The 13,298-nt window shown below is 55.0% G+C and overlaps 1 non-coding gene across 1 annotated transcript; it reads left to right on the top strand.

Annotated features, from left to right (window-relative positions):
• Positions 1-311: 311 nt before the first annotated feature.
• Positions 312-383, top strand: TRNAR-UCU. The gene has a single exon. It is a non-coding gene; the product is annotated as a tRNA-Arg (tRNA).
• Positions 384-13,298: the final 12,915 nt, after the last annotated feature.

Genomic DNA, 13,298 nt, shown 5'->3' with positions numbered 1-13,298 from the left:
CCCTCTTTATTGTTATTTGGGGTGTTTTATTATAGGAGTGTTATATATTGTAGATTAGGAGAAGTTTCAATTTCTTCTGGAGGAATTTTGAGTGGACATCACTGATATACCCCGCTCAGCGGGGGCGGGCCTTGGAGAACAGAGGCCGCATATGGGCAGCACAGAGGCTTAGTGGTGAGCCTTGCAGCACTGGGGTCCATGGTTCAAATCCTGACCAGGACACTAAACCTGCATGGAGTTTGCATGTTCTCCCTGCGTGGGTTTCCTCTGGGTTCTCCGGTTTCCTCCCACACTAAAGACATGCTACCTTTGCGTTGGTGGTGCAGTGGTTAGCACAGCTGCTTTCTAAGCAGAAGACCCGGGTTCGATTCCCGGCTAACGCCATCTCCAATACTTGGAGTCCTCAGAGAGAAAAGCGCTATACAAGGTCAGTGCTGAGTATAGATTAGCGGTGGAATAAAGAATATTCAGATTCCTATGACTTCGGCTACTTTCACACTGAGGCACTTTGCAGGCGCTATAGCGCTAAAAATAGCGCCTGCAAAGCGCCTTTCACTCCAATGTGAAAGCCCAGAGTGCTTTCACACTGGAGCAGTGCGCTGGCAGGACGCTCAAAAAAGTCCTGCCAGCCACATCTTTGAGGCGCTGTAGGAGCGCGGTGTAATACACCGTTCCTAAAGCACCCCTGCCCATTGAAATCAATGGGCAGCACCGCTGAACCGCCGGCAAAACGCCGCTGCAGCGGCGCTTTGAGGGCGGTTTGAACCCTTTTTTGGCTGCTAGCGGGGGTTAAAAGCGCCCCACTAGCAACCGAATAGCGCCGCCAAAAAATTACGGTGCAACGCCTCAGTGTGAAAGTAGCCTAATGATGAAGCTGTGTGGGTGCAGAGGAGGGGAGGGGGCAACTAACACAAGTTAACCACTTAAGGACCCCTTCACGCCGATATACGTCGGCAGAATGGCACGGCTCGGCACATCCACATACCTGTATGTGGCCCTTTAAGCCCAGCCGTGGGGTCGCGCACGCCGCCGGCGCGTGCACGTGACCCGGTCTGAAGCTCCACGGCCGCGGGACCCGCGGACCGGATCACTGCTGGAGTCCCGTAGTCGGTCCCCGGAGCTGAAGAACGGGAGAGGTGTGTGTAAACACAGCTTCCCCGTTCTTCACTGTGGCGCCGTCATCGATCGTGTGTTCACTTATATAGGGAAACACAATCAATGATGTCACACCTACAGCCACACCCCCCTACAGTTAGAAACACAGAGGAGGTCACAATTAACCCCTTCAGCGCCCCCCTAGTGGTTAACACCCAAACTGCAATTGTCATTTTCACAGTAATCAGTGCATTTTTAAAGCATTTTTTGCTGTGAAAATTACAATTTTCCCAAAAATGTGTGAAAATTGTCCGAAGTGTCCGCCATAATGTCGCAGTCACAAAAAAATCGCTGATCGCCGCCATTAGTAGTAAAAAAAATTTAATGAATAAAAATGCAATAAAACTTTCTCCTATTTTGTAAACGCTATAAATTTTGCGCAAACCAATCGATAAACGCTTATTGCGATTTTTTTAACCAAAAATAGGTAGAAGAATACGTATCGGCCTAAACTGAGGGAAAAAAATGTTTTTTTATATATTTTTGGGGGATATTTATTACAGTAAAAAGAAAAAAATATTGCATTTTTTTCAAAATTGTCGCTCTATTTTTGTTTATAGCGCAAAAAAAATAAAATAAACCGCAGAGGGGATCAAATACCACCAAAAGAAAGCTCTATTTGTGGGAAAAAAAGGACGCCAGTTTTGTTTGAGAGCCACGTCGCACGACCGCGCAATTGCCAGTTAAAGCGCCGCAGTGCCGAATCGCAAAACCTTGCCTGGGCATTTAGCTGCCTAAAGGTCCGGGTCTTAAGTGGTTAAGCAGGGCTTTTCAGACGCTAGCGGGGCAATTTTGTCTCCCGCTAGCGGCTGAAGAAAAGGTTAAAAACTGGCCGCGTTGCAGCGCTGCCCATTGATTCCAATGGGCATGGGGCGGTTTAGAAGCGGTGCATACAGCGCTACCAAACCACCCCAAAGATTCCGCTTGCGGGACCTTTTCTAACGTCCTGCAAGCTCACCGCTCCAGTGTAAAAGCACTCAGGCTTTCACACCGAGGAGGCATTTTTCAGGCGTTTCACAGGCGCTAAAACGCCTAAAAAAAATACCCCAGTGTGAAAGGGGTCTTAAGTTACTAGTAAGGATGAGCTCCGGCGTGTTCGCATAGAACACGTGCAGAGCCCGCCAGGAAGTGTGCACGGCGCTGCGCTGATCACAGCCAGGGAGACATTGTCCTGATGCTCGGCTGCAGAGATCGGGAAATGTCTCCCTGGCTGTGATTAGCGCCGCGCACACTTCCTGGCGGGCTCTGCACGTGTACCATGCGAACACGCCGGAGCTCATCCTTGGTTACTAGCTGTGGTCACACTCCAACCTCCCCATCATACCATACAGGGCAGCGGCGGTTCCTCCATAGAGGGCATTGCATGAATCCATGTTATTGTCGCCGCGGACATGAGCGCCGACCACCTGAATAACGGCAGCTGGTTGGCTGTGCGGAAGTACCTATCAGAGCCAGCGGCTTTCCGAGTACAGCCCTCAGCCTTCCGAAAGCTTATCCAGGGAACGTACCGGCGGTGCGTTCCTTGGATAATCGTAACCTGATTGGCTGAAGCGTCATCGAGGGCGGGAGAAGACATCGAGGGACGTGGATGGCTGACTCCAGTAAAGGTAAGTGCCAAGGGGGAAAGGGGCATTTTACAGGGCACAGCGGCGATTAAGGGCACAGTGACATCAATGGGCACAGCGACGACAATGGGCACAGTGGGGACAATGGGCACAGTGGGGACAATTGGCACAGCGGCATGAATGGGCAGATTGGCGACAATTAAAGGGCACAGTCACAGTGACATCAATGGGCACAGTGGCGAAAATTCAAAGGGCACAGTGGTGACAATTGGCACAGTGGCGACAATTGATGGCACATTGGCTGTGTTTGATGGCATGGCACAGTGGCTGCGTTTGATGGCATGGCACAGTGGCTGCGTTTGATGGCATGGCACAGTGGTGCGAATTGATGATGGCATGGCACAGTGACTGCGTTTGATGGCATGGCACAGTGGTGCGAATTGATGATGGCATGGCACAGTGACTGCGTTTGATGGCATGGCACAGTGGCTGCGTTTGATGGCATGGCACAGGGGATGCGAATTGATGATGGCATGGCACAGTGGCTGCGTTTGATGGCATGGCACAGTGGTGCGAATTGATGATGGCATGGCACAGTGGTGACAATTGATGGCACAGTGGCTGCATTTGATGGCATGGCACAGTGGTGACAATTGATGGCACAGTGGCTGCGTTTGATGGGCACAGTGAGGCTGCAATTTTTTTTCCGTTTGCGCCCCCCCAAAAGCACCAGCCGCCACTGCTATAAACAAAAATAGAGCGACAATTTTGAAAAAAAATCAATATTTTTTACTTTTTGCTATAATAAATATCCCCCAAAACGATATAAAAAACATTTTTTTTCCTCAGTTTAGGCCGATACGTATTCTTTTACCTATTTTTGGTAGAAAAAATCGCAATAAGCGTTTATCGATTGGTTTGCGCAAAATTTATAGCGTTTACAAAATAGGGGATAGTTTTTTTTTTACTACTAATGGCGGCGTTCAGCGATTTTTTTTTTTCCGTAACTGCGACATTACGGCGGACACTTTTGACACATTTTTGGGGCCGTTGTCATTTTCACAGCGAAATGTGCTATAAAAATGCATTGGTTACTGTGAAAATGACAATGGCAGTGAAGGGGTTAACCACTAGGGGGCGCTAAGGGGTTAAGTGTGCCCTAAGGGAGTGATTCTTACTGTAGGGGGGGCTGGGTGTGTGACGTCACTGATCGTCGTTCCCTAGAACAGGGAACAGACGATCACTGCCACGAGAAGGGTGTGTGTACACTTACCTCTCTCTGTTCTTCAGCTCCTGTGACTGATCGCGGGACTCCGGCGGCGATCGGGTCCCTGCAGGCGCGGTCACGGAGCTTCGGAACGGGTCACGAGCACACGCGACCCATGGCTGGGCTCTTAAAGGCGACGTACATGTACGTGCCTGTGCCCATCCGTGCCATTCTGCCAATGTATATCGGCGTTAGGCGGTCTTTAACCGCTTAAGGACCGCCTCCTGCACATATACGTCGGCAGAATGGCACGGCTGGGCACATGTACGTACCTGGATGTCCTCTTTAAGTGCCCAGCAGTGGGTCGTGGGCGCGCGCCCGCGACCCAGTCCGAAGCCCCGGTACCCGATCGCCGCTGGAGTCCCGCGATCGGTCCCCGGAGCTAATGGACGGGGAGAGCCGTGTGTAAACAAACCTTCCCCGTTCTTCTCTGTGGCGCCGTCATCGATCGTGTGTTCCCTGATATAGGGAATCACAATCGATGACGTCACACATCCAGCCACACCCCCTACAGTTAGAAACACACATGAGGTCACACATAACTCCTTCAGCGCCCCCTTGTGGTTAACTCCCAAACTGCAATTGTCATTTTCACAGTAAGCAGTGCATTTTTATATCATTTTTTGCTGTGAAAATGACAATGGTCCCAAAAATGTGTCAAAATTGTTCCGAAGTGTCCGCCATAATGTCGCAGTCATGAAAAAAATCGCTGATCGCCGCCATTAGTAGTAAAAAAAATTTAAAAATGCAATAAAAATATCCCCTATTTTGTAAACGCTATAAATTTTGCGCAAACCAATCGATAAACGATCGATTTTTTTTACCAAAAATATGTAGAAGAATACGTATCGGCCTAAACTGAGGAAAAAAAATATTTTTATATATATTTTTGGGGGATATTTATTATAGAAAAAAGTTAAAAATATTGGCCCAGATTCAGAGAGCAATTGCGCCTGCGTAACCATAGTTACGCAGCGCAATTGCTGACTTGCTTCCGGCGTTACGAATGCTCCTGATTCAGGAACATCGTAACGCCGACTGCAGCCTAAAATCTGCGTGGCATAAGGCTCTTATGCCACGCAGATTTTAGGCTGCCTTCTTGCGATGACCGCTAGGGGGCGCTCCCATTGTGCTCAGTGTATAGTATGCAAATTGCATACTAACGCCGATTCACAATGTTGCGCGGGCCCTGCGTACGCAAGTTACAGAGTTTCCGTACGGCGTCTTTAGCGTAAGGCTGCCCCTTCTAATAGCAGGCGCAGCCAATGCTTAAGTATACCCGCCGTTCCCGCGTTGTGAAATTTGAATTTCACGTCGTTTGCGTAAGTGATTTGTGAATGGCGCTGGACGCCATTCACGTTCACTTGGAAGCAAATGACGTCCTTGCGACGTCATTTGCCGCAATGCACGTCGGGAAAGTTTCCCGACGGAGCATGCGCTCTACGCTCGGCGCGGGAGCGCGCCTAATATAAATGATTCCCGCCCCCTACGGGATCATTTACATTAGGCGCCCTTACGCAGGGCAATTTTAAAGAGCGCACACGCAATTTACGGAGCTCCTGCTCCGTGAATCGCGCGCAGCGCAGTAAATTTGCGGGGGCGCAGGGCAAAAACTCTGCCCTGTGCCTCCGTAAAAAAGGGGCAAATTCTACCTGAATCTGGGCCATTGCATTTTTTTTCAAAATTGTCGCTCTATTTTTGTTTATAGCGCAAAAAATAAAAACCGCAGAGGTGATCAAATACCACCAAAAGAAAGCTCTATTTGTGGGGAAAAAAGGACGCCAATTTTGTTTGGAAGCCACGTCGCACGACCGCGCAATTGTCAGTTAAAGCGACGCAGTGCCGAATCGCAAAAACTGTCCGGGTCCTTTAGCTGCCTAAAGGTCCGGGTCTTAAGTGGTTAAGTGTTTTTTTTTCCGGGAAATAAACAGACGCGAGGGGAAGCGCAGTGCTGGGGCCCCTTGGACTCCATATTGTTGGTTCCTCCGGGGATCGGCGGGGTGGTGGAGTGTTTGCGTTGGCGAGGTTATAAAGCTCCTCATTATCGGGTTTCACAATGCCTGGTGACCTCGGCGCGGTTTCCTCCTCCCCCATTGGACGAGGTTTATATTGCTGCTGAAATATTATTTACATTCTACAGCAGAACAAACAATCCTTCCGTCCAAAAATCCAACGGCTCATCTCCAATAAACAGCATTGCCTAGCGATGGAGGGTGTCGTCACCCGACGCCGGAGTCCCCCCAACACTAGAGAAGAAGAGTCTTCAGGGATTAATCTAAGTTCATATTTAATTATCCGATCCGAGTTCTTGTGAATTTCCTTCCCTGGGATTGGCCGTTCAGCGATCATGAACTCCATTTATTCATTGAAGAGTCGATCGGCCTCATTGCATCAGATTTACTGTCAGCCTCCAAAACAGTGCCAGTGTGGGGGCAAATGAGATACCCCTGGAGGGGCAGGATAGGGGGCTGGTGAGATACCCCTGGAGGGGCAGGATAGGGGCCCGGTGAGATACCCCTGGAGTAGCAGGATAGGGTGCTGGTGACATACCCCTGGAGGGGCAGGATAGGGGGCTGGTGAGAAACCCCTGGAGGGGCAGGATAGGGGGCTGGTGAGATACCCCTGGAGGGGCAGGATAGGGGGCTGCTGAGATACCCCTGGAGGGGCAGGATAGGGTGCTGGTGAGATACCCCTGGAGGGGCCGGATAGGGGGCTGGTGAGATACCCCTGGAGGGGCAGGAAAGGGGGCTGGTGAGATACCCCTGGAGGGGCCGGAAAGGGTGCTGGTGAGATAACCCTGGAGGGGCCGGAAAGGGTGCTGGTGAGATACCCCTAAAGGGATCGGGTAGGGGGCTGGTGAGATACCACTGGAGGGGTCGGATAGGGGGCTGGTGAGATACCCCTGGAGGGGCAGGATAGGGGCTGGTGAGATACCCCTGGAGGGGCAGGATAGGGGGCTGGTGAGATACCCCTGGAGGGGCAGGATGGGGCCTGGTGAGATACCCCTGGAGGGACCGGATAGCGGGCTGGTGAGATACCCCTGGAGGGGCAGGATAGGGTGCTGGTGACATACCCCTGGAGGGGCAGGATAGGGGGCTGGTGAGAAACCCCTGGAGGGGCAGGATAGGGGGCTGGTGAGAAACCCCTGGAGGGGCAGAATAGGGGGCTGGTGAGGTACCCCTGGAGGGGCAGAATAGGGTGCTGGTGAGATACCCCTGGAGGGGCTGGTGAGATACCCCTGGAGGGGCAGGATGGGGGCTGGTGAGATACGCCTGGAGGGGCAGGATGGGGGCTGCTGAGATACGCCTGGAGGGGCAGGATGGGGGCTGGTGAGATACCCCTGGAGGGGCAGGATAGGGGGCTGGTGAGATACCCCTGGAGGGGCAGGATAGGGGGCTGGTGAGATACCCCTGGAGGGGTCGGATAGCGGGCTGGTGAGATACCACTGGAGGGGCCGGATAGGGTGCTGGTGACATACCCCTGGAGGGGCAGGATAGGGGGCTGGTGAGATACCCCTGGAGGGGCAGGATAGGGGGCTGGTGAGATACCCCTGGAGGGGCTGGATAGGGGGCTGGGGGGATACCCCTGGAGGGGCAGGATAGGGGCTGGTGAGATACCCCTGGAGGGGCAGGATAGGGGGCTGGTGAGAAACCCCTGGAGGGGCAGAATAGGGGGCTGGTGAGGTACCCCTGGAGGGGCAGAATAGGGTGCTGGTGAGATACCCCTGGAGGGGCTGGTGAGATACCCCTGGAGGGGCAGGATAGGGGGCTGGTGAGGTACCCCTGGAGGGGCAGAATAGGGGGCTGGTGAGGTACCCCCGGAGGGGCAGGATAGGGGGCTGGTGAGATACCCCTGGAGGGGCCGGATAGGGTGCTGGTGAGATACCCCTGGAGGGGCAGGATAGGGGGCTGGTGAGATACCCCTGGAGGAGCAGGATGGGGGCTGGTGAGATACCCCTGGAGGATAGGGGCCTGGTGAGATACCCCTGGAGGGGCAGGATAGGGGGCTGGTGAGATACCCCTGGAGGGGCCGGATAGGGGGCTGGTGAGATACCCCTGGAGGGGCAGGATAGGGGGCTGGTGAGATACACCTGGAGGAGCAGGATGGGGGCTGGTGAGATACCCCTGGAGGGGCAGGATAGGGGGCTGGTGAGAAACCCCTGGAGGGGCAGAATAGGGGGCTGGTGAGGTACCCCTGGAGGGGCAGAATAGGGTGCTGGTGAGATACCCCTGGAGGGGCTGGTGAGATACCCCTGGAGGGGCAGGATGGGGGCTGGTGAGATACGCCTGGAGGGGCAGGATGGGGGCTGGTGAGATACGCCTGGAGGGGCAGGATGGGGGCTGGTGAGATACCCCTGGAGGGGCAGGATAGGGGGCTGGTGAGATACCCCTGGAGGGGCAGGATAGGGGGCTGGTGAGATACCCCTGGAGGGGTCGGATAGCGGGCTGGTGAGATACCACTGGAGGGGCCGGATAGGGTGCTGGTGACATACCCCTGGAGGGGCAGGATAGGGGGCTGGTGAGATACCCCTGGAGGGGCAGGATAGGGGGCTGGTGAGATACCCCTGGAGGGGCTGGATAGGGGGCTGGGGGGATACCCCTGGAGGGGCAGGATAGGGGCTGGTGAGATACCCCTGGAGGGGCAGGATAGGGGGCTGGTGAGAAACCCCTGGAGGGGCAGAATAGGGGGCTGGTGAGGTACCCCTGGAGGGGCAGAATAGGGTGCTGGTGAGATACCCCTGGAGGGGCTGGTGAGATACCCCTGGAGGGGCAGGATAGGGGGCTGGTGAGGTACCCCTGGAGGGGCAGAATAGGGGGCTGGTGAGGTACCCCTGGAGGGGCAGGATAGGGGGCTGGTGAGATACCCCTGGAGGGGCCGGATAGGGTGCTGGTGAGATACCCCTGGAGGGGCAGGATAGGGGGCTGGTGAGATACCCCTGGAGGAGCAGGATGGGGGCTGGTGAGATACCCCTGGAGGATAGGGGCCTGGTGAGATACCCCTGGAGGGGCAGGATAGGGGGCTGGTGAGATACCCCTGGAGGGGCCGGATAGGGGGCTGGTGAGATACCCCTGGAGGGGCAGGATAGGGGGCTGGTGAGATACACCTGGAGGAGCAGGATGGGGGCTGGTGAGATACCCCTGGAGGGGCAGGATAGGGGCCTGGTGAGATACCCCTGGAGGGGCAGGATAGGGGCTGGTGAGATACCCCTGGAGGGGCAGGATAGGGGGCTGGTGAGATACCCCTGGAGTAGCAGGATGAGGGCCGGTGAGCTACCCCTGGAGGGGCCGGATAGGGGGCTGGTGAGATACCCCTGGAGGGGCAGGATAGGGTGCTGGTGAGATACCCCTGGAGGGGTCGGATAGGGGGCTGGTGAGATACCCCTGGAGGGACCGGATAGGGGGCTGGTGAGATACCCCTGGAGGGGCAGGATAGGAAGCTGGTGAGATACCCCTGGAGGGGCCGGATAGGGGGCTGGTGAGATACCCCTGGAGGGGCAGGATAGGGGGCTGGTGAGATACCCCTGGAGGGGCAGGATAGGGGCTGGTGAGATACCCCTGGAGGGGCAGGACAGGGGGCTGGTGAGATACCCCTGGAGGGGCAGGATAGGGGGCTGGTGAGATACCCCTGGAGGGGCCGGATAGGGTGCTGGTGAGATACCCCTTGAGGGGCAGGATAGGGGGCTGGTGAGATACCACTGGAGGGGCAGGATAGGGGGCTGGTGAGATACCCCTGGAGGGGCAGGATAGGGGGGCTGGTGAGATACCACTGGAGGGGCAGGATAGGGGGCTGGTGAGATATCCCTGGAGGGGCAGGATAGGGGGCTGGTGAGATACCACTGGAGGGGCAGGATAGGGGGCTGGTGAGATACCACTGGAGGGGCAGGATAGGGGGCTGGTGAGATACCACTGGAGGGGCAGGATAGGGGGCTGGTGAGATACCCCTTGAGGGGCAGGATAGGGGCTGGTAAGATACCCCTATAGGGGCTGGTGAGATACCCCTGGAGGGGCAGGATAGGGGGCTGGTGAGATACCCCTGGAGGGGCAGGATAGGGGGCTGGTGAGCTACCCCTGGAGGGGCCGGATAGGGGGCTGGTGAGATACCCCTTGAGGGGCAGGTTAGGGGCTGGTAAGATACCCCTATAGGGGCTGGTGAGATACCCCTGGAGGGGCAGGATAGGGGGCTGGTGAGATAACCAAGGAGGGGCAGGATAGGGGGCTGGTGAGATACCCCTAAAGGGGCCGGATAGGGGCCCGGTGAGATACCCCTGGAGTAGCAGGATGGGGGCTCGTGAGATACCCCTGGAGGGGCCAGATGAAATTCCCCAAATTTTACTGTTAGGGGTTCCCACAATTGTCGCCACTATGCCCCTCAATTGTCGCCATTGTGCCAATTGTCACCACTGTGCCCTTTGTTGCCACTGTACATGTCACTGTGCCCTTTAATTGTTGCCACTGTGCCCTTTGACGCCTCTGTGCCCATTGTCGCCGCTGTGCCCTGTAAAATGCACTTACCTTACTCCTTCCACGTCCTTCGATGTCTTCTCCCGCCTTGGTGACGCTTCAGCCAATCAGGTTACCGATAACCAGAATCAGGGAACCTGATTGGCTGAGACGGCCATCAGTCTTATCCAAGGGACATCCGGGAGCCGAGGGCTGTACTCGGAAAGCCGCTGGCTCTGATAGGCACTTCCGCACAGCCAACCAGCTGCCGTTATTCAGGTGGTCGGCGCTCAACTTCCGGCCATCTCTGAATAGACCAGCGGCAGCAGCGGCAACAATAACATACATTCATGCAATGCAATGAATGTATGTTATTAGACTCAGTGGCGGGCGAGAGCCAGAGGGGGCGCCCTCTATGGACGAACCGCCAGTGCTGAACATCCTATCAGGGCGAGGGACTTGAGCATCCCATCTTCTGATCAATGTTCTGGAACATTGGGTGGTTTGGTTGCCCCTGCTGGACGACCCCAAACCTATCAGACAATGCAGTGCAGTGGCATATATCGATCCTAAGCGAGGAAATACAAAACTCGCCGCGGCCGCATAGGACACACCCCTCACCACGCCCCCCCTAAATAAGAATTAAAACAAAAGTAATTCGTTAAACTCGCAACTGCCTTTTTATTTTTTATTTTTTACCTCTACTATTTCTTTATATTGGCTTTTGAAATTTACAAATGTAGCAATTTATAAATCAGATGAAAGTTTGGCGCCGGAAACACTTTTTGAAAGATAAATAATGCAACTATAGAGATCAGACCAGAATGAGGGACAGACGAGGAGGAATGAGGGACAGGTGAGGAGGAATGAGGGACAGACGAGGAGGAATGAGGGACAGGTGAGGAGGAATGAGGGACAGACGAGGAGGAATGAGGGACAGATGAGGAGGAATGAGGGACAGGTGAGGAGGAATGAGGGACAGATGAGGAGGAATGAGGGACAGGTGAGGAGGAATGAGGGACAGACGAGGAGGAATGAGGGACAGGTGAGGAGGAATGAGGGACAGACGAGGAGGAATGAGGGACAGGTGAGGAGGAATGAGGGACAGACGAGGAGGAATGAGGGACAGGTGAGGAGGAATGAGGGACAGACGAGGAGGAATGAGGGACAGGTGAGGAGGAATGAGGGACAGACGAGGAGGAATGAGGGACAGGTGAGGAGGAATGAGGGACAGACGAGGAGGAATGAGGGACAGATGAGGAGGAATGAGGGACAGGTGAGGAGGAATGAGGGACAGACGAGGAGGAATGAGGGACAGGTGAGGAGGAATGAGGGACAGACGAGGAGGAATGAGGGACAGGTGAGGAGGAATGAGGGACAGGTGAGGAGGAATGAGGGACAGGTGAGGAGGAATGAGGGACAGATGAGGAGGAATGAGGGACAGGCGAGGAGGAATGAGGGACAGATGAGGAGGAATGAGGGACAGGTGAGGAGGAATGAGGGACAGACGAGGAGGAATGAGGGACAGGTGAGGAGGAATGAGGGACAGATGAGGAGGAATGAGGGACAGATGAGGAGGAATGAGGGACAGGTGAGGAGGAATGAGGGACAGATGAGGAGGAATGAGGGACAGATGAGGAGGAATGAGGGACAGGTGAGGAGGAATGAGGGACAGGTGAGGAGGAATGAGGGACAGGTGAGGAGGAATGAGGGACAGATGAGGAGGAATGAGGGACAGGCGAGGAGGAATGAGGGACAGATGAGGAGGAATGAGGGACAGGTGAGGAGGAATGAGGGACAGACGAGGAGGAATGAGGGACAGGTGAGGAGGAATGAGGGACAGGTGAGGAGGAATGAGGGACAGATGAGGAGGAATGAGGGACAGGTGAGGAGGAATGAGGGACAGATGAGGAGGAATGAGGGACAGATGAGGAGGAATGAGGGACAGGTGAGGAGGAATGAGGGACAGATGAGGAGGAATGAGGGACAGGTGAGGAGGAATGAGGGACAGATGAGGAGGAATGAGGGACAGATGAGGAGGAATGAGGGACAGGTGAGGAGGAATGAGGGACAGGTGAGGAGGAATGAGGGACAGATGAGGAGGAATGAGGGACAGGTGAGGAGGAATGAGGGACAGGTGAGGAGGAATGAGGGACAGATGAGGAGGAATGAGGGACAGGTGAGGAGGAATGAGGGACAGGTGAGGAGGAATGAGGGACAGGTGAGGAGGAATGAGGGACAGATGAGGAGGAATGAGGGACAGGTGAGGAGGAATGAGGGACAGATGAGGAGGAATGAGGGACAGGTGAGGAGGAATGAGGGACAGATGAGGTGGAATGAGGGACAGATGAGGAGGAATGAGGGACAGATGAGGAGGAATGAGGGACAGACGAGGAGGAATGAGGGACAGATGAGGAGGAATGAGGGACAGGCGAGGAGGAATGAGGGACAGGTGAGGAGGAATGAGGGACAGGTGAGGAGGAATGAGGGACAGGCGAGGAGGAATGAGGGACAGATGAGGAGGAATGAGGGACAGACGAGGAGGAATAAGGGACAGATGAGGTGGAATGAGGGACAGGCGAGGAGGAATGAGGGACAGGTGAGGAGGAATGAGGGACAGGTGAGGAGGAATGAGGGACAGGCGAGGAGGAATGAGGGACAGGCGAGGAGGAATGAGGGACAGGCGAGGAGGAATGAGGGACAGGTGAGGAGGAATGAGGGACAGGTGAGGAGGAATGAGGGACAGGCGAGGAGGAATGAGGGACAGGCGAGGAGGAATGAGGGACAGGCGAGGAGGAATGAGGGACAGGCCAGGAGGGATGAGGGACAGATGAGGTGGAATGAGGGACAGATGAGGAGGAATGCGGGACA

This window comes from Rana temporaria, chromosome 7 (genome assembly GCF_905171775.1).
Source record: "Rana temporaria chromosome 7, aRanTem1.1, whole genome shotgun sequence".
Classification (NCBI taxonomy): Eukaryota; Metazoa; Chordata; class Amphibia; order Anura; family Ranidae; genus Rana; species Rana temporaria.
Note: the sequence above shows the minus strand (reverse complement) of the source record. Positions and strands in the feature narration are given on the sequence as shown.